We start from the raw sequence: 22,510 nt of genomic DNA, 5'->3' as shown, positions 1-22,510 counted from the left end.
ATATAATTTTGTGCCTACTGCGCATAAACAAATTTTATCCCATCGCATATAAAATTAGGCCAGAGTCAGAAATCAGAAATCGGAGATGGGTTTCTGTTGTTTTTTTTTTTTTTTGGCATGGACTTCCGACTAAAATGGCAAAGAGGGCCTCCAAAAATTTATTTATATTATCCCCGGCCGTACATCCGAATTAAAATTCCATTTTTCTTGTTTCCAGTATACATTTGCTGATTGTATTTGATTGTTGTCTTGGCTCGTAATTCACTGATTTGGTTATGCCTTCTTTGAATTTGCAATAAACTCCGGCTCTAGGCTCTACTTTTATTGATTATTCTGTTTTGTTGACTTTACGTTCATAAGTAAGATGTGTTGTCTTTGAATCATTTTGATTGAGTGCTTTATTGAGTACTCATTTCAAGTACATTCTAGGTTTTATTGTTAGACTATGGGGTAGGGTACTAGGAATCTATAATTTGGGGCTTAACTTGAACATGTGCCTCATACTACATCTGTCTCATACTACTAACATGATTAAATCAATTTAATTTAAGGTTAAAAGTTTGCTTTTTTATCTATTCAGTTATCGTTTCTCCAACTTTTTAGGGTCTTGGGGCTGAAAGCCCCAACAGCATAAAAAACAGAGAATGTTTGCATTGAATGTGAACTTACTAGACATTGTAAGGTGCAGATTGAAAGTGTGTTGACGGCAAACTATTGAAGAACTATTGAAAAGTATTCAGGCTCAGCAGAGACCAAATGGGGGGCACGAGTGGCTGACGACACACTCTTACTCTTCATATAAGAATGTGGACAAAAACAAAAATTCTTTCTAAAGCACTCGACAGCCCAAAAAGCTTGCATTCAGCGTACAAACAGACACCCACACGCCCATAGAGAGCCGGGAGACGCCTCAGTTAGTTGCACTGAAAAGAGGATAAACTGCATTTTTATCTTTAAACACACTTCAAGTGCCATAGGCGTTGGAGGGAGTGGCAGCCTAACAGGCACGAAACACAAACACAAGTGCACGCGCACCTGTCACAGAACCTGCGAGTATCCTGCGCCTCTGTGGGCGGACCTACCCAGAGTGCGGGGGTGTATGAGTGCGGCAGGTGTGCTTTTGTCATAGCCCCGTCCTTGTTATTATTATGATTATTATTCAAGTCATCAACGACGGCCGTAAAGCAAGTTTTTCGAGGAGCTCTGGCTGTCGTTGCACTTGAAACGCAATGGGAGAAGTGCAGCGAACGGTTATGAAGAATCGTTGAGAATTCCGGATTCGAGGATGCTGAGCCCATTAAATTTATCTGCTTGAAATGTGGGACTAGCAGCCCCACAGTCCCCGCAGGCATTAATCACCAGAGTCGATCCCCGCAAAACGATCGAAATGGGAAAAGTATTTATGAAATTTGGCGGCAATCGAGAGGTCTGCGGTTTAAGCGAGAGCCGATAAACGCTTGCCAGCCATTTGCCAGCCACGCCCATGGCCCACGAAGACATTATGCGATAAGCCCCAAGGTAACGACATTGCAGTAGGTTTCCCATCCTTCCTCTCTTCTTTTTTCTCCACTTTTTTTGGGGGGAATTTATTGCCAACCTTCAAAAGGCGAACTATGCCAATTTCGGTGAGCAAGTTGGCAAAGTTGTGAAAGGATTGCAAGCTAAAAGTGGTTTGCATAACGGCAAGAATTAATTTTTTAACACGCACCCTGCCAGACAAAGATAGAGAAGAGTGTGCAGAGTAAAAAAATCACCTGGCGTTCATATGAATAATTTTTAAACCATTAATGTAATATCTAGCTATTTTAAATATTATCCAGAAGATACAGAATAGGTGGATTAAATATTAACTTTATAATATAGTAGGTTTTCTTGCAGTGCTTTATGACAGAGAGGGGTAGGAGGTCCGCTGCGCGTTGACACTGATTTTGACGCATTGCTCCCAAAGGATGTGACCCAAAAAGTCAGTGCGGCAAATGAGCAAATGTAGGCGGTGGCAGCAAGGGAAGTTGCTACACCAGCAGCTATAGCAGCTACAGAAACCGGTTAAGTGTTCGCCAGTCTGGAGTGCTGGAAATCTGAGCACGGAATATGAGAGATGTCGGGTGGTGATGTTGCTGGAGGAGCACAGGAGGGCACTGAAGTGGCAGAGCAGTGTTCGCCTAGTCGTTAGTCGTGGTTTTTAATTTTCCCCCTACTCCGGAGGTGCAAAACCTGACAAAGTGAAAGGCAGACAGGCCCTGTGCAGTGGCAATCAGACAGAAGGGAGCCCGGCATTTTAATATGCAAATTGCAGAGCCAGAAATGAAAGTTATGTCAGGGGCAGTGAGGCTAGAATCTCTCTTTGAGTCAAAAGGTGTTCAAGCTGCCTTCGCAAATCCCCTTAGAGCCGCCAATTGATAGAGGCAAACTGGTTCAATGCCAAAAAAAAATGCAAAAAGAAGACAAAACATGAAAAACAAAAGTAAAAACCAAAAACACCCCAGCCAACAAGGATGGCTGCGGGCGTCACGCAAGTGCTTCACTGGGGAAAGCAAAAGAAAACTGCATGCAAAAGGAAAATGGGGGAAATGCGAAACGCTGAAAAGCATGTCAGTTTCATGCTCGCGGCCGCACTTAACATTATTTCAGCTGCAACGGCAACAAGAACCCACTTCTTTTGTGGAGAAACAACAGCAGCAGCAACAACAACAGCGAAAGAGCTGCTCTTACATGGCGCCTCATGCTGCCACACACTGCCATCCTGCCATGCTGCCGTATAACGTATACGCACCGTGGTCCGTGCGCGAGCAGGTCAAACTTAAATATTTAATGAAGCGCTTAATGTGCGACTTCCCGTCCTCTCTGCCTGGCTTTAACCCTTAAGCAGCCTTAATTGCCGCTCCCCTCTCGCCCCGCCCCGTCCCGTCCCCTTTTGCCTTTGGTCAAGCCAACACGGAAGCCAGCAAATATTTTCGCCAAATTTTTACCTAATGCAAAAAATATTTTATTGTGCTGGCCGGCTTTTGAAAAGAGGAAAGGACAGGTGGGGCCGCTTAGTACCATAAATTTTGTGGGCAGGGTGAAAAAGTGGAAGAAAGATAAAGCGCCGGAGTGATGGGGGATGGGAGGGACGGATTGGGACTGGTCTTGGTAAGCAGCCCCGAAATATTTGCGGCGGTCCTCTAAGCCCAGGCATGCGGTCGGTCAGGCATGTGCAGCATTTCAAGCAGCGCACTTCACACAGAAGCAAAACAATAATACCCACACACACACACACACACACCGCCGGCACCCGTACAGGACACACACTCGTAGCCAGCTAACAAAGGATGTGAAGGAAAGGAAAGCCGTACCATTTTTCGGACGCCCACCGGAGGTAGCTAAATGCAAGTCCTGGCTTAGTGTTGTCCTGAACAGAAACTACGGCTAAAATCGGGAAATAAGCAGAAGTACTTTAGCAGATATAGTCTTTAGTTAGAAATTAAATTATTTAAAGAGTCTAGCACATCTCTCTCTTCAGCTCTTTTTCAGCTACTTAGATTTTAATATTTTTTTATTTCAAAGCTTATATATTTTTTATGTGCCATATCTGGCTGAGCCAACTCTGAGCTGCTGCATCCATGGCGACAAAGCATTAAAACATTTGCACGAACCTGCTGGCAGGCAGGCATTCTATGGCCAAGAACCAACCAGCCAAGAACAATACCATGGTTGGGGTCTGTTTAACATTTAAAGTGAACAATGAAATATGTCCAGACTGGCCCAGAAGTAGTCCGAGCTAGTTTCTCATTCTCACTCCTTGTTTGTGGGAATGTACTCCTCACTCACGCGCACACAATGGTAGGTAGGTAGTCTCCTTAACGCGTTAACGTCACTCATACGCCCCTTTGGACGGGCCGGGCCGGGCCGGGCGATTTACTTATTTACATCCAAAACAAGTCAAGGTGTGCCACACATGTACTCGCCTGATGCAGACCGCTTACCAATTACCATCCTTCCACCCACAACCCATCTACCTCTTACTGCTGCCAGAATTTCAAGGTATAACAGTGAGCCTTGTGACAGCAGTGGGCGCGATAAACTTGCAAACGTAACAAAATTCGGTCAACACCTTTCCGGCCAAGTGGTAGGTACTGCCCACATGTGGCCATAATTTTTAAGCGCCAAATGAGCGGCCATCCATTGGCCATGATGTCGTCTGGCGTTTGGTGTTTGCCTTGCCCCGCTCTCACCCTCAGATCTCTGCTCGCCATTTGTCCCTTGCAGTGCGACACGAATACCTCGGGGCCCTGGCCAAATTGCGAATTGTTGTTGCCGTTGCACGAATGCCTTCTAAGCCACAGGAAATACGGGAATGTGCGATTTGCCAGTGTAGTTGGTGGCCTGCTTGGGACTAATAGCTGTACGTTAAAATTAACAACGTAATTGAGAAAGAGCACATCGGTATAAATCGCTAAATTTTTCCAAGGTGACCGCCGCTTAAGCTGTTGGGGATTTAATTTAACCTTCATTTCACAAGCCAACCCCATTGCGATTTATTTCGATTTCATTACGATTTCTCAGCACGATTCCTGACCTTTACCCCCAAAATAATCAGAGCCAGATATTGGTAACCCTTTCCAGATCTGTTGGCCAAAGAGGTATGTGAGTTGGTTAGTTTAGGACATATTTATTTTGTAAATATTGTCACGCCCTGAAGATCCTGTTTTGAAAAACGTAAGAGAGATATTTGCAATTTTATTGGAAATGTAGCTCCTTAATTTATGAAAATTAAATTATGTTTAAGAGACACTCTTGTAAGTAATGCCGGCGCTTAAATAAATAAACATTTCTGCGAATTCGCCCAAAAGGACAATCGGAACAAGAATGCATTGCCACGGAAATGGCAACAAAAAGCAATCGCATGCAACACAAAGTGGCAGGACACACATTTTGTCAAAAATTCCTCAAACGCCGACAAATGAATACCAAACAAAAAGGAGGCGCAGAAAGAAACAAAAACAGCAAAAGATACGGGGAAAGGGGAAAAGGACATCCAAGCACATGGACGGGTGCCAGGGGTGCCAGGGGTGGTCGGAAGGGGGGTGAGGGCAGCAAAGTAGAGAGGACCAGAGGGGCGGACAGAAACCACAATCGAGACCATTATCAATTACACGCACAGCAGGACACGGCGGCAGGACACAGAAACAGAAGCGGAAAACAGGAAGAGGGAAAAGAAAAGAGAAAAGCAAACGAAATGAAAATACGCATAAAATTGCAATTTACATCAAATCCATTTGCACCCATATGTACACACACACTAGCACACCCATATACACACACACACAAACAACAGAGTTACAAATAAAATTCATTCACACGCATAATGAAACTCGCTCTTTTCTCAGAGAGCCTCCCCCCGCCTGCCCGCCGCCACCCCTCTCACTAGCCCCAAAAATGCAAAAGGATAACAAAAGGCACGCCGAAATAAGGACAACAATATTTCGAAATAAACAAACAAATGTGACTGGGACAATACAGGGGCCTGAGGGCCTGTGAAGAGAGGAGGGTAGGCTGGAGTTTCGGGGGAGAGACAGTGGCAGCGACAGTGGCAGCGATTCCCCGATTAAGCCCAAGCATTCATCGCCGCTGGAGAGTTTGAGCCGGAGAAAAATCCACGCCCTATATGTAAATTATTAGCCAGGCCACTTTTTGTTCGCCCATCTCGCGGCGACACAAGTCCCTGGAGTTGCCAGCGAACAATTTGCGGGCGGCTGAGAAACGGGTGGCCAAAAAAAGTCCAGAGAGGCGCCCCAAAAAGAGAGCGCCAGTGTGGGCGGACAGGGTGGGATGCTCTCAGTTTGTAGACTTCTGCCATGTGGCTTAAAGTAAAACGCCCTTTTGGAGTTGCCACCGAAGAGAAAGTTCCGCAAAGAGAGTTCATTGTTTTTATTTTTATTATGTATTTAATAAAATTAATAAAAATATATAATATTCTACAAAATTTCTATTTAATTCTTATTTAAAGAAAAAAAAATAAAATAAATAGAACACTTTGATAAATTTTAGTTCAAAGACCTCCCCATAATAATAGCCAGGCTAAAAAGTATTAGCACTTGAAGAGATTTCGAGATACTGTATCTGAAGGATTGAGAGCACTCTGTGATTTTGTAGCTTTGTGGCCCAGCATGCGCAGAGCCGTGGAGAGCGACGCCGCCCGCCACACGGCCACATCCCGAGCAGCATCCGCTCCACAGTACCAGCAGCGGCAGCGGCCCCAGCTGCGAAAAAGTCTGCCGTGCAGCGGCGGCCATCAGTAGTTGCCTCAGAGCCCGCGGGTTGAAGAAATCGTACGCATCGAGCGAGTGACAAGCGCCGCGTCTCACCAAACAAAGAAAAGCAAAACCAGATCCCCGAAAAAAAAGGAAGAAACATAAAAAAAAGCTAAAAACAAATCTTAAAAAAACAAAAACCCAATTACAAATTACAAAAACAAACAATCCATTGGAGAAGTTAAACTGAGACTTAAAAAATATATATGTATATTTTGTAAAAAGAAAAACAAAAACGAAACAAAATGCTGCCACACATCGCAGGCAAATGAGCCCGCTAGCCCACGGCTTTCATCTGCGGCTGCTGCAGAGCAGCGTGTCCGAGCCCGGTCCCGTGCCCGCATCCGTATCCGCATTCGCATCCGCATCCGCATCTGCATTAGAATCTCGGGCGGGGCGTGTACGCCGCGTGTCGCTGTGTGAGTGCCAGTGCCAGTTTTTAAATATAACGAATCGCATCAAATTGCAGTGCAAGGCGTTCCCCAATCGCAATCCAATAAACTAAATCATAAATTGAGTTTCGTTTCCGGTTCCGGTACCGCCGCGCTTTATCCGCTTTCTTAGCCAGTCGGTCGGTCGGTAGGTCGATCGGTCGCCTCTTCAGTTCAGGCACATTTTGTGTGTGCTGCTGAAAAATTGATGCCACAAGCAGTTGCAAAGGCAGCCCTGTAATGTAAGTTACAGTACCCTTACCCACTTCCCGGCTTCAATTTATCCAACCACCCCTTTTTTTTCCCACCTGCGCCACCACCCCCCTTGGCGTTGCCCCCAAATGTGCCATACAATTCCTGCTTAACTGTTGCTCCAACTGCGGCAACGTTCAACGCCCCAGACTGACAGACAGACAGGCGGACGGACGGGTGGACGGGAGGACTGGTGGACTGGTGGACAGGCGGGGAGGATGGGCAGACAGGCGAACAGACAGGAGGCATTGGCAATGTGTGTCAGTGTGCGAGCTCACTGTACTTGAGTATTGGGGCGAGGGCAAGCCGAATGTTTATGGCAGTCCAATGTCGTGAAAAGCATTGAAAGTTGGTACATTTTTCAAAACATGTTTTTTAAATGAAAACTATATTTTTGAAGATATTTAATAAAGAGCTTGATTCCTAAAATGTAAACTCCTTAAACAGTATTAGTTAGAAGTATATCACGATCCTTATATAGTTACAAAGTAATAATTATGATATTACAGTTCTAATTAAATCATAATTATAAATTGAAAATATTTAAAGCGCTATACTCTACTTAGAGCTAGTATCTTGAAAACAATTCCACATTAAAGTATTTACAAATTAATCTCAAAAGCCTCTTCCAAACAGAATATAAAATAGAACATTGTTCATTCTATATGTTTATCTATTTTTTCAATTTAAAGATTTGAATCAGTTATATTGTGGCTCTTTTTGAAACGATTTCCACGCTACGTCGTAATTACTTTCATGCTAATTTAATCACAACTCAGTGACTCGCATAAACAAATGTTGACTTCGCTGGGCTCATATGTCTAGGCTGCTTTGTGTTGATTTTCTCATTTTATTATTACCTCAAACGTTTTTCTCGTTTGCTCTAATGAATACGCTCCGACCTGTTATCCCAGTTTCGTTGGCCGCCCCTCTAGCCTCGCTTTCACCTTTAACTGCTGCACCTTCCACCTGAAGCGCTGAAGCACTGGCAGCTACCTACAAGGTAGCACATTACCCATACGCCCGGTATGCCAGCCAGCCTGCCAGCCAGTCAGTCAGACAGTCTACCAGCTCGTCGCGCTTTGCTTTCGCTTGGCTTTTCTTTTTTGGGGTGTCTTCTCCTTCTCCTAGCTTTCTCCGCTTTCTCCCCCAACCGTTATTCGCTTTTCGTTTCTTTTTTGTTTTCGTTGTTATTGTTTTCAACGTAAATTCCCACTTGCTTAGTTGCCTGGGATGTTTTTGTATGCATGATGTTGCCATTGTCTTTGTCGTGACACACAAATGTACCAGTATGTACATTTATATTTATATATATATACCTCATACATATATACTCTTGTCAGGCTTTGTGCGTCGCCATTGCCGTCTTTGTTCTCAGCGTCTTGTTGTTGTGCAAATATTTGCCTTTTTTGAAGTTGATTTTCGGTCTCCGTCTGAGCGCCATTTGTTGCCAGCTCAAGTTTAGCGCCCCACCCATGCCAATATGCTGATGAATCGTTGCTAAATTGAATATCGAGTGTTTATTTATATTGGCCGGCAAGTGTCACGCCCTGACTTGCGTCCTGTGTCCTCTGTCCTCTGTCCTATGTCCTGCAGCGTGAGCTCTGCAAATAATTTGAAATTGATGTATTATCTGGTCCGGAGCGTGGCACAATTGTCTCACTCGGGGAGCTTCCTTTCACGTTACTGCACACTTAAGTAGTTTGTGCAGCGCAAACAAAATTAAGCAAGTTGCCAGTTGTTTGGACAAAAGTTGCTGTCACAATTGTTATTTCAGCGCTGCCAGAAGCCCTGGCTACAGCCAGCAACGAGAGAAAATTCAAGCAAACAATTTATAAAATAAACCTAGTCCCTCTGAGGGCACAAAAAGGGAGCATTTTAATATTCCTTGAGGTATCTACAGTTACTGTATAGAGCTATAGCTTTTCCCACTTTTCCGCTCCGCCTCCGCCGATCAATATACAAATGAATCAACGCCAACGTCACACCACCAGAGAATTGTAAAATAAAATAAAAATGGAAATGTAAAACGCTCAGTAAATTCCCAAAAATACTCCTGCACAATTCGCTGCAGACTGCAGTGACTGTGGAAGTCAGACAATTGCAATCGTTATTTATAACTAAGAAATCTGTCAGAGAGTGCAATTCGATTGCGGTTGTAGTTGCCATGAAATTGCTTTGTCGCTGGCCATCAAAATTTATAGCATACTTTTCCCGGCGCGACTGCAGCTCTCACGATTGCAGCACAATTCAATTTAGTGCTTCCGCAGGAGCAGTCCTGGAGCACTCAGCTTCTCAGTTTCCGGGCATACAAAATATTTAAGCCAGCTCATTAGTCCGAATCCCCGGGGAGCATAGCATGGCTCTCTAGCCGGAACGTGCTGTTGCATTAAATCTGAGCTTTAAGGGAAGACTCCACTCCCGGGCACTCCTCGGAACTCGAACTGGAACTCTCGAACTGATGCGCATTATGCGCCAGTGTGCTATCTTTCTGGGAGAAATCTCGGGAGCCGGGAGCCGGCTATTGTTGCTGGGCCATGCACTCAGCTGACCCGCAGTGCCTAAAAAGAAGCGAGTCCTTCCACCACGACACTCTTCCCACTCCAAACTGCCCGCATTGCTGACTGTCTGTTTACTGCTCACAGTCCGCCGTTCTTTTATGCTCCACAAACACAGAGAGGGACCCGGAGATACACAGATACAGATTCGCAGATACCAGATATACAGATACTTGGCTGCAGTTGTTGTGGTGCCGGCTGATGGACATTTGCTGGCAGCTCTTGTGCCTTCGTCGGGTCTATCCCTTTATGCGCCACAAATGGAAATGCAGACAGACAACGGGCGCCAACCGACGAAGCGATGACGAAGGCAGCAGCAATAACAGCCCCACCAGAAGCAGCAGCAGCAACAGCAGCAGCATCAGCAGCAACGTCTGACGATGACGTCGCATTTTTGAAGACAATGAAACAAACTGAACCCGGCACACATCCCAGCCGAGTTCGTTGACAACTGTGTCGCTCTCTCTCTCTTTCGCTATCTCTGGCTCTGTCCTTTTGTGCCCCATACTCTTTTCTATTTACTTCCTTTCCACATTTATTTAACATGCATTTGAATTATGAGCAAACAGCCAAAGGAACATAAAGCCAAACAAAACAAAAAAGTACGAGAAACGAGAAACCAGGCAACTTTGGCTTTAATTCATAATTATTTTTATGTCAGCGCACTCATTAAGAGTTGCATTTGTTTCTGAGCTTTAGATTTTTTTTGTATATTATTCCCGTATATTTTTTTTCTCTTGGCCCCCCCCATTTTTGCCTCGGACTTATCCTGGCTTTGTCATTTGCATTTCATATTCGGATTCGGATTCGTATTCGGACTCCTTTCCGCATTTCAAATGCTGCTCCCACTGCACATTTTCGTTCTCGTTTAAATGGCCCAACATTTTCTGCTCCGTTGTGCATTTTGTGACTTTTAATTGCAGTTCTCAATTACTGAATGGAAAGCAATAATAAATTGGTCGCCATACGACTCAGACCATCTGACCAGAGTTCGCTTTAATCGAAAGAAAACAGAGAAAATTCTCCAGCAAATATGCTTTAATGGCAATTGCTAAAGTTTGCTCAACGAACTCGAGTTCCATGCCCAAATTGAACTCGTTCAGCGTTATTGCAATTTAACAACTGCAAAAAATATTTAATTTTCCCCTGGCAATTTGTCAACTGGGTGTGGCCCCTCAAAGGCCCAAGCCCATGCCCATACCCATACCCAGAGCAGTGAGGCTCCAGATACACATTCTCTCGTACAGACATATATATAAATTATCATTGCCAGCCAAAACTCAAATACGATAAATTGCCAGGCAACAGCAGCGGCCGAGGGAGCAGAGGAAAAAATCTATAATTTACACAAAATTCGTTTCCGCATACGAACGCTTTTCCAATATAAATTGTTCCCATTCCCATTGCCATACCCATTGCCCCTCTGCCATCGTTTATAACATATTCATATTGATGCCATCAGATATGGCAATAATCGCCCCAAAACCCATCCAGCTGGCCAACCTTAGCCAACTCTCGACACTCGATAGGAAGTGTGCCAAACGACCGGCTCGGAAGTCCTTTGGTCCTTAAAAAGTTGGCAACAGTTTTCGGTTAATTTCATTTATGCACAACACTTTTGGCTGCCAGACTCCATTTTTTTGGCTAATTGATTGGATAATTTCCATTAATTTATACAATAATGGTGTAGCTAAAAGTTATTCAATCAAAGGTTGTTTAATACCTCCTATGGTGGAGGAATACATATTTGTTTTTATAGCTATAAATCTTTATGCAAATAGTTGGCCTGCCTGGATCCACTTCCTGGCCAACTGCTTGAACAAGTTCCATTCATTTTTGACCCTGATTGTTTTCCGTAATATTGCAGCCATGCCAACATTCAAGACTGCTAACTGGAATTGCTTCAACCGAACACTATCAACTCGAACAACAAGAACCACGACTACAACCAAGTGCTGCCAGCAACAAAAAACGTAATCAGGAATTTAAGCAAGCCGAAAAAAAGCAAACAGAAGAGCCATCAAGGAAGGAAGCCGAAAACATGTTTATGGAATTGTCATCGTTAACGAGCAACTGACGCAACAGCTCAAGGCATGTGGCTGCAGCAGCAACAGCAATATCAGTATTGAGAGACAGCTCCAGCAGCAACACTTGGCCAGGAGCAACTGAGGGATAGGAGTAGCGGGGCAACAAGACTCTGTGGGTAGGTGGTGTGCTGCTGTAAAGCAGCACCATTGCTGCCATTAAAATAGACGCCGCGGCGCAACAGCAACGCTGCCGTCGTCACAATCAGCGCCAGCGACAACACCATCCGCACCATCGCCATCGCAGACGACGACGGCGCAGCAGCAACACCGACAGCGGCAACACCAGCAGCCTGTTGGGCATAGTGGGCGTGGCCAGCAATTGCCCTTTGCTTGCCACTCAGCAGTTAATCGACGATTGTGTCAGCAGCAACAACGCTGGCGACGACGACGGCGGCGTAACATCAGCAACAACTGCAATTGCAACACAGAAGCAACAGCAACTGCAATTCTTCAACCAGCAACATCAGCAACGAGGTCGACGGCGACGATACGACGGTCTGTCGTCTGTGGGCAATGCAACGCGCTGTGCAGCAACGGTAAGTGGATGGAAATTATTTTTAAATTCATTTTTTGATGGCATCATAGGTACACTTTAACAGTAAACAAAGTTATTTGTATCTAACAAGATACTTCCCAGAACCTGCCACGACCTTTGCCCTACGTGATCGTGTGTCGGGGAATTTTTGAGCGACTGAACCGTCTGAAAATCTGTTCTGTAGGCTGGAGCCTGCCCATTAGCTGTCAGGTTAATGCACCCAAAATGTTAATAAAACACACAGAACGACACGAACGCCGGGCCGGGGCACATATGAATTTATGATAAGGACACGCAGGGGGCTTAGATGGCCCGGAGGGAGGGATGCTGGAGGTGGCACAGGCACTTTAAACTTGCGACAGCGTGACGCGGGCAAACTTTCAGCGCCAGTGCGGGATGTGCTAATGAATTCCCCAGCACACGTCCGCCCAGTGGCTTCCCCTCCCCCATGGCCTCCTCCATGCTCTGTTTGTATCTGTATCTGTGCCTCTGCCTGCGGCGGTATTTGTATCTGTATCTGTGTCTGTGCCAGCGACAGTCGTATAATTTCTAATGCGATGCTTTTATGATCGTTCTGCACAAGCACACACTCGGAAAAACACCCACGGGTGCTGGCAGGCACGCACGTGCCACGGCCCCAGCCTACTGCCAGGATGTGCGTCTATAGTATATTATCTCGCAGTGTATGTATGTGTGAGTGGAAATTAAAATGCATAAAAGGATAACAGCAGTGTTGCTGCCACCACTATTGCTGCTGCAGACAAGCCACAGCCCCACATCGAAGCTGTCAGCAACATTGTCATTGTAAGCAAATTTCGCCAGAGACTGCATTGGAAAAAAAAATGGAAAAACAAAACTGGGGGGGTAGAAAATAGGAACAAAAAAATATGAAAAGGGAAAGCCAAAGCCCCCCTGACAAATTGTACTGCAGGGAAAATTGTGATTTTCGCGCTCATCAACAGCAACAGCGGCAACAGCAGCAACAACCACGGCCCAAAGTGCACGTGTTGCTGCGGTGCGCTGAAACGCAGGCCACGTCTGGTTTAATTTTAGCACCATTGCCGTAACCGTAGCCCTAGCCGTCATAGCTGTTGCCAAAGCCAGGTCCCTGAGCTAAACCGAGCACACCTTGACACTACAAAACGGGGCGTATACGTAATATACACTGCATACTATTAGGCGCTCATAAAAAATGTAACGTTGTCACATAAAAATAGATGCTGAGCCTCCCTTCCCCCAAAAAACCCTCAGCCTTCGGCTTCGGTTGCGGCTTAGCGCAGAATAAACCATGCACAATGGCCCCAATGTTTTCGCCACCATCATCAGTATTTGAGTTATAAATTTTTATATGATTTGAGCACGACTTGTATGAACCATAATTATGTTTTTGTGTGTGTGTCTATGTAGGCATCATAATAAAATGTTCAACATTTTATGGCCGCACTTCAAGTTTTGTGTAGTTAGTTGCCTGAGTTAAAAACCTTCTTATCATCGACACAGAAAAAAAAGGATTCATTTTGTAAAACTATTTTGATTTTATTAATCCAACATTTTATTCTTTTAAAATTTCAGATTCATACTTATTTAATATATAGAAAGTTAGTTTAGTTAGTCTTTGTTATATAAGAAACAGAACACACTGTATTTCACATTATGCATGATTTCTTTTATAAAATATAACTTCAAAAATAATACTTATACCTAGAAAATTATTAATTTTTTCCTGTGTGGTCTCCTTGTTGTGTGACTTCCTCTGTGATTACGTCTAACTTGAGGCACGTTTGGCCCGCGGCCCGAGGAACCAGCGATTATTATTGGCAATCAAGTGGAGTGCCATCTTGCCGCCGGCTAGTTTGATCTCTGATTGCACTCGGTGTGTCAGGGAAGAGTCAAGAAATTGCTCCGACGGGTTGCTATCTAGCCTTTGGCTATATGAGTATGTGCCACATGCACTGTGCTATCGACTTCGGCTGGCTGAGCACATAAATGGAAATAAAATCAATTCGGCGACCGGGGCAACAGGAAGTCATCCTGTTGATAGGACTTTGGTGACGATAAAAAAAAGCATGCTTTTCGGGTTAAATATTTTCACGTTCGCTTCGGTAGCTATCTATGCTCCCTCATCAGTATTCATTCCCGAAACTCGTACGAGTATTACCCGGCAATCCAATCTAGCTTCCATCTCGTCTCCTTTCTATTATGCAATCGCAATTCATAAGCCTGTTTGATGGTCTGCAGTACCATGTAATGTGTCTTCGATAACATTTCGCTCGTGTGACAAATTTTTGCGCCAGCCGAGCTGCCAACAAAAAAGGGAAAAAAATTAAACAGAAAATGTCGAAGGAAAACAGGAAAAGTTTGCCACGAAAGGAGGGTCTCTAGATGGCAAAAGGACAAAGTGTTAAATGTTGACATGTCATGACATTCCAAAGAGCGGCGGCCAAGCAGATGGGCCTTAGCATCCGTTTCCTTCGATTTCTGGACGAAGGCTAACGAACGCTGGCTATATGAGAGATGAGCATGAGGAGCTAGAAGGGAAAGAGAGGGAAGAACGCTCCAACGGGCGGCTTACGTGCTGACAGCTGACAGGCAAACCAATGAACTACGATATGACATGGCCGCCGTTTCGGCCAGCTCGTTTCTACTTCCTCATCCTGAAATAACATTTGCCATGTTCCCTGCTAGCGTATATGTATGTGTTTGCTTTTGTCTGTGTGTGTGAGTTTTCGGGGTAGTGTTTGTATATGTATTTGTGCGGAACATCAACTAATATTGTCAACGCAACATTCGACTTGTTATCCCTTCCGCCTGCCTGGCTTCGTCTTCATCTCTGCTTAATTTCGTTTTGAACTCCTCGACGGCCATTTTGTCTTCCCGTTCTGCCTCTCTCTCTCTCTCTCTATCTTTCAGTCTTGCTGTCTCTGTCAGTTATTTGCAGAAATTTATTGAAATTGTTTGTCAAATTCCGTTTACTTGTTTTTCGCATTTTGCCAAAAATTTTCTTTTTTTTCGCCAGATCCAAATAATGACAAGGACAACCAGACTTCCGTTGATGTCCTCTTACGCCATTTTCTTTTCCTCTTCTTATTTTCCTCCATTCGCATCCTCTTTCACCCCGTATTTTTTTTTCTGTGTGCTTGGCAGTTAATCTAAGAACTCGAACTTGCTTGGCGCAGGGCTATATGGCCGCTTCGTGCCATATCAACTATGAGCTGCTCCTTACTCCTTACCGCTTACTGCTTACTGCTGCTGCCCCCCATCTTGGCCATCTTTTTGTAAGTTGGCGCTATAAAATGTTGCGCCATTTCCCATATGCACGGTCTGCCTCTCACTCCATCTTTTGCCATCTTTCTCTTTTTACAATTTGTTTTTGTATGCAATTCTCGCATATCGCCCTTTTTCCTTTTCTGAAAATGTCCTTTTTTGTGTTGGTAGCTTGACTTTATTTTTACGTCGAAATAAATAGGACACAAGTAAATATGTATATAAATATATTCAAGAAGCGATCCAAGATTTTATTGATGTTGCCTGAATTTGAATGACATTGTAAAATTATACGCAAATGTATGCAGCCAAAACGCAAACAAAAAGGACAAGTACACTCCGTGCCCACCACACACTCTCTGAATATTGAAACATGAACGGCACGAGGGGAAAACTAAAATATAAAATAAAGCCCACAAAAGGGCTGGTGCTGGGGTAAAAGAATGAAATTTCGTGTTCTAAAAAGTTTTATGTGCATATCTATTTCAAGTCCCATTGTGTGTGTGTCATATCGGACAACTGTCATACAGCGTTGGGAGGACTGGGATGTCTATATATAATATAAACAAATGATTGCTTAGAGTTTCCTTAAGCACAAACTTTACTCCTCATACCTTATGTAAGAAGTAGGAAATAACATATTTACATAGTTTTTGATGTTTTCTACTTGGCCTTAATATTATGTTATTAGCGCATGTTTTAACTATTTAGCATCCGAAAAAGTTTTGAATAATCAAGAAATAAAATTGTTGGCAATTTTTGGCCTTAAAATTTAAAAAAAAATAGTTCCAAATTTTGATTGCCAGGTTCTGATGTAAAATGAAAATACTGTGAGTTCTAAGATGGGGAAGGTATAACATTTCAGAATCTGTCAAGTAATAGCCGAGTTATAAACTTTTTTCCATCGGTAAAGTTCAAAAATTGCAAGAATAATTTTTTTTTATTTTTTATTACCAAAATCTAAGCATTTGGTAGACTTTTTAGCAAATATTTCAATTATTTTGCAATCAATCGTTAAACAAAATACTATTTATGAATCTGAGATCAATTGCCCTTCGACCTGCATCCCAGGATCGGAAAAATCAAACAAAAAAAATGTGAGCCAATTTTTGGCCAAAATCATGATGGTACCCCTTTCTCACATTATTGTATTGTATTGCCAAATTATGGTTAAAATGGATTCTACTTGGAAATCTAAGATCAGGAAGGTATAACATTTATGTATCTGTCAAGTATTAGCTGAATTATTCACATTTTACCAATCCAAAAATTGCAAAACTGGAACAATTTGTATTAAATTTTTGCTTTTTTATATTAATATGTAAGACAGTATACCTTAACATTAAAAATTTTTTACACACAATTTATATCATTTTCTAAGGTTATCTTGAATAAAATAGAATTACAGTAGTTTTTGCACAAGAAAAGACTGCACTGAAATGACTTTAAAGCCCTTAATAATACTTGAAACTGTTGAAATCCACTTGGAAGTCTATAGACATCACTTTTTCCAATTTAATGCCACTCAATATCAGATTTTTTTCCCCTCTTCTTTTTTCCCCCCTGTCATTCCATCTAGTGAATGACAAAAGCCGTAAAAACATAGTCAATTTTCAAATTTCCTTGTTTTAACCCGACAGAGTCATCAAGAAAATTCCCCAAGATTTGTGTGTCCTGGAGACTCTTTTTGTTTTCGTTGTCGTTTCTTAACCCTTTAAGCTCAATCTCAGGAAATGTGCCCCCTTCGAAAATTGCACGATAACACAACACCGAGCACACTCATCTAAATATAGGCTATGGTCATAATAGGCTCAAGACGCTTTCATTCAACACTTTTTAGACAGCATAAAATGGCGCCAGCATAAAGGCGGCATACACCTACACCACCAAAGCACTGCATGAAAGGACTAGAAGAGTAAAGGAGCAAAGAAGTTAAGGAGCAGAGTGAAAAAAGGAGTAATCGACACACGCACGAAAGACAAAGGCCAAGCCTAAAAAAAAGGGAAAAAACCAAGGAACCCCTTTCAAATTTCCATCGGATTTTTCTTTGTCTTTCTGCTCCTGTTGGCTTTATTTTGTTTTTTTTTTGTCTTTTTTGATCCTGCAGCCGGACAAAAGGTAGCTATGAGTTTTCATTTAGACGAATTTTTGCGAAAAGGTGGGCGAAACTGAATACAAAATCCGTGCAATCCCCGAAACAAGTGAAAAAGTATTGTGTGCCAAAAATAAAAATGTCAATTTGCCAAATGTCGGCAAACGGAAGTTTATGCTCTCTGTTCTCGGGTGCAGGTAGGACGCGGACGTAGAAAAAAAATAATACAACATCAACTTCAAAGCCAGAGTCGAGAGCGGTGTCAAAGTTACCACAGCAACCACCACCGACAGTGCAAAGTAATTTCCGAAATATTGTACTCAGACACACTCACACATTGCCCCAAACGAGTTACACGGACGTGCGAAAGCCAACCCCCAAAATCCGAAAAAGAAAACCACTTTAATTTCCTCGGGCTCCGGCTCCAGCTCTAGCTCCGGCTCCAGCTCTGGGTCGGCAATGGCAACAAAAACAACGAGGGTCCCCGTTGTCCTCGGTATATATAAAATATATCTTTCGCACCAGTCACAGTCATTCACATTCATGCGGGTTCTCGAAATGATTTTGTCCAGGATCCCCTTCTCACCCACCAGGTTGCCCTTCAGAATCCTGTCCTTCGCTTTGCCAATTGCCATGTTTCTTCCGCTTAAGCCTTTAGTTTAAAGTGTATTTAATTTAAATGACTTTAAGGGAAGCAAATTGCTCACGAAGGGGTCCGTCCGCCCGCCAACCGTAGGGGAGAGTTCTATGTAATGAGTTGAGCTCATCTTTGGGGGTGGCTTCGTCTCGGGAAAGTTTCCTTCGCCGAGCCAGCATGGCCAAGAAGACCAACAAGTTTGGTGGCAAAAGCCTGGAAGCTGTCAAATTGTATGGTAACGGCAACCGACAACCGGCAGCTAAAAATGTTAGAGGGACCTGGCCAGAAACTTTCTTACAAAAACGGTTAAAGCTTAACTGCCTTTTGGCTCCCCAAGTCTTGCATTTGACGTATTGACTTGGTCCTGGCTTACCTGCCAGTTTGGCCAAAAGGTAAATTTGTAAATGAAATTCCCCAGCCCGTTTAACTATTTTATCCAGCCTTTTGGACTCACTGGCCAATTTCGCAGAATTCGCTTTGGGCAGGCTGAATTCGGTTCGTTGACTGGAAGCGATGCAATTCGCGCGTGCAACGTAATAAACTCTCTTGACTGAGCGGAGGAAAGTGAGGTGGAAAACTGGGTAAGCTTGCGGCGGGGTAACCGCAGTCGGTGCGGCTCTGGATATGGATCTGGATCTCTGTGTTTAAAAACTTGCTTCCTTCCGGTTTGTTAGGCGGCAGAAATTGCAGAGGGGAGGAAATTCGGGGTGGCCTGGAGTGAAAAAATCGGGGAAATGCCAAATGCAGTGATACAAATGCGATTTTCTGGCAATGGCGAAAGCGGAAGAGGTGTGTATTGTACACACACACACACGTATACTGGCACAGCCAAACACTCACTGGGAACACACAAAGTGGCAGGCAGAGATTTAAGGCTTTGGCTGCTGACACTTTTTCAACTTGACGGCCCTGGCGCCTCGCACAACACACACACACGATCGCACACACACGGACACTGGCGTTACACTCTATTTGGCAGCGTACCCAACTCAAAATGCCGTGCGGAAATTATTGAACGCACTCACACACACGCGCCCATGGTGAAGGGAAAATCGGGGAAAATGGGGTGAGTGGGTAAGCTGGAAAAGCGGGAAAAGCGGCGGGTGGAAACTCTGGGATTCGCACACATTAAAAATGCAAAAAGTCAACGACTGCGCAGGAAAAAGCCAGTGGAGCCCAGCTGAGCATTATAATGCGCGAAATATATTCATGCGATTACAATAAGAATCGAATAACGCAGAGAGTTCGATACGACAGGCCTTTAAACATACTTATTTTCGGTTGGGTATATGAAGTAGTGTGGGACACACCTGCGTATCTTAATTCGCTTACCTTCCTCTCTCCAATTCAATTATGAATGGGTAGTATTCGTAATATTGATCTTTACGATTGCTACATTTATGTCCTTTATTGTATTTATTCCTTCAAGAGCAAGTCAAATAAATTCAATTGCTGAGATATGAGATGATATCATTTTTATTTTTGATTTATGGTTATTTTCCACCTTAATTGTGCAGAAGATCATCGCCGTAGCCGGGGTGTAAATGGTAATGTAACCTTTCAAAGTCTCAATCTTTTGGCCAACCTGAAACCTTTCGCTCGATGGTCATATCGGGAAACCATAAATAACACAACAGACATAATAGTAAACGGCTCTTGGCTCTGGGCCGTGTTTGTATTACGCATACGCCACGTGGAGCGGCGCGAGTTGGCATCGATTTGCTGCCACATTCCGATTGTTTTTTTCTCCTCTTCCGCAGACGGGCCATAACGAAATATTTATGCGACGTCATTGGGGCATCATTTAAGTCGTTAGTGCCGCGTTGAGGAATTTTTTATGTAGTATTTCTCGTATTGGAGCGAGTGCTGGGAAAAATCTCTGCCCATCTAGCCTGGGCTTAGGCCGAGCCTTAATTTGAATTTAATTGAAGCACCGATGGTGGTGGGGATGGATGATGGGCATTGGAGCGGCGGAGCGAAGAACTAGCGAAGAGCTGGGATTCCATGGGATGTGCCATTGTAACTGGCACATCCAATTAATGGTGGCCGAAACTAGCGTTGAATGTGTGTCGAGTGTTCGTACAGAGACTGTTAAATAAAATATGGAGAGAGGGCGAGGCTCTTGTGCTTGGCCCTTTTTTCACTCGAGCTTGTTTGTTTGCCGCTTGTACAGCTCTCGTTTACTTTTTCCTCGCTTTTCCCAGAGTCCCTACATCCCAGCTTCCCGACTTGCCAGCTTCCCAGCTTCCCAGCTTTTCCGTTTTCAGTTTTATACAATTTTTTTTTTCCTTCGTTCCGCCCCATAAAATGGTTGAAAAAAATGCGTGTGTGCCACTTAAGTTTACATTTTCATTTGCTTGCCCCAATGACTTTTGCCGTTTACAATCATTTTTTCCTTTTCCGCTCCCCTATGGAAATTGCGCATTAAATTAATTTTCAGCTTGTTTGAAGTTTTGACCCGGCCAAAACGATGGCAAAAAGAGAGTGAGGGAGCAGCAAAGACAGTAAAACTAGCAAATAGAACATAAACTCGTATACTTTATGCCAACATGCTGCATTCAGCGCGTCGTGTGTGTGTCTGTGTGGGCTTTGTGTCTTGTGGCGAGTGTAGCAATTCGACATAAGCCAAGTTGCCCGGCACTCATGGCTATTAGCTTTGGTTTTTTAGTGCGTTCGCCGCCAAAAATGAAAAGCCAGCCAGCCGAGCTGGGTAGCGCGCTGGGAAATAGTAAAATGTCAGCGTAAAACTGTAATTTATGTGCATGTGTAGTACCACAGAAGTGAGCTCGGGTTTTTGGCCCTGCCGCTTGGCTGGCCTTTTTATGCTCCTTTTATTCCGTTTCTGGCTTTTGATGCCGCCTTGCTTTCAGTTTCTGTTCCAGTTTAGTTTGGTTTGTTTCCCAACCAGGCGTACATCAATCAATTCATTGACTCTGCTTTGGAGCGTACTAAACCCAAACCCGAACCCGAAAGTCTTCCATCTCTTACGGCCTAACCAACAACAGTGGCGATGGGAAATTTTCATAGCCGGTGTAATAAAACTTTTCGCCAGCCTAGTCCCTACTCCGATATACATATATGTATGTGTGTACAATGCAGTATCCGTACCTTTCCGTACCGCCAAACCCCCAATCGATATATATGTGTATAGTTTTATGTGTCTGACAGTGGGAACAGCATCCACTCACAGCCACGGCTGTAATTCATGTGCTGCCATCAAAGTAATCCCCCGGCGTAATATCAGTCAAGGGCAGTGTGAGCAACGACAGCCGAAGCCAATAAAACTAACAAAAATGGGGGGAATTTCCAGGGAAGGAAGTACAAAGTTTGCACATGGACTACTGCTACTGGGGGCAGAAACTTTTTTTTACCCCGGGCACGACGATAATTATTGGAGGGCTTATATACACACATGTATATTGTAAATTTATTCTTAGAACTTTATAGAATTTATTTATACTTTTGAGTTCAGTCAAGCGCGATGGCCATTAAAATGCTGCCACTGCTCCTGGCCCTGCTACTGCCTCTTGCTGGGTTGTATAATTTTTTTTAGAGGCAGCCGCATGTCGATGGAAAAACTATTAATCACAAAGAGCTTCTAGGCGCAGACAACGGAAGCACAAGGCCCAAAAGTAAAAGGCTTATGCCGGGAGGAGCGGGACCCAGACCCAGTTAGCGATTCAGGCCAAGCTGGGACATATTCACGCCACACTTGTTAGCCAGAAGCGGGAGGAGCTAGAGGGTCTGGGCCACGTTTTTGTTGTGTAAACAACAGAAACGAACGTTCGCATAAATTTTTCGTTTTGGGGCCCCATAAAAATTTATATAATTGAGCCGCGGCAGGCGCCTAACTGAAAAGCGGGTAACAAAAAAGAAAAAGGATGCCGGGGCACGCAGAAAGGATGAGCCTGCCTCAAAAGAAAACCCAGTTCATCTTGTCCCACATGCAGAGCCAAAGGACTAACCAAAGGACCAGAACAGGGAGTGGTGGCGGAGGCTGTTAAGGGGCCGGGGGCTGAGTAAAAGGAAAGAAAGTTTAAAGCAAATCAAAAACTCGGCGATAAGCACGAGTTCAGCCAGCAGTCACGCTGATTGGTATTTTCTGTTCAGCTCAGTTCTTCCTCTTGTTCAGCTTCATCATCGTTTCACTTTTTTTTTTTTTTTGCGTTTCAGGGCCGACCATAAAATATTTCACATTTTCACTGGGCACAGAACCGTCAGAAATTTGTGCTATGCGCGGCAAAAATGCTAGAAAGTATAAAATTTGTAGCATACTTTATAGGGCAACTTATTATCACTCCCTCCCATTGGTAATTTTCCCTTTTGCGAGTGTCTGTGTGTGTGTGTGTACATGTGGGTTT

At 43.9% G+C, this 22,510-nt stretch overlaps 1 protein-coding gene across 1 annotated transcript in view; it reads left to right on the top strand.

Moving 5' to 3' along the window:
* The first annotated feature begins 6,205 nt into the window (after positions 1–6,205).
* Positions 6,206–22,510, top strand: part of LOC6503405 (acetylcholine receptor subunit alpha-like 1) — a 64,819-nt gene continuing 48,514 nt past the window's right edge. The window contains exons 1-2 of the mRNA XM_032456425.2: positions 6,206–6,966; positions 11,402–12,157. The gene's annotated coding sequence lies outside the window, so the exon portion shown is untranslated. The remainder of the gene's footprint in view (positions 6,967–11,401; positions 12,158–22,510) is intronic.

This window comes from Drosophila ananassae, chromosome 2L (genome assembly GCF_017639315.1).
Source record: "Drosophila ananassae strain 14024-0371.13 chromosome 2L, ASM1763931v2, whole genome shotgun sequence".
Taxonomy (NCBI): Eukaryota; Metazoa; Arthropoda; class Insecta; order Diptera; family Drosophilidae; genus Drosophila; species Drosophila ananassae.
Note: the sequence above shows the minus strand (reverse complement) of the source record. Positions and strands in the feature narration are given on the sequence as shown.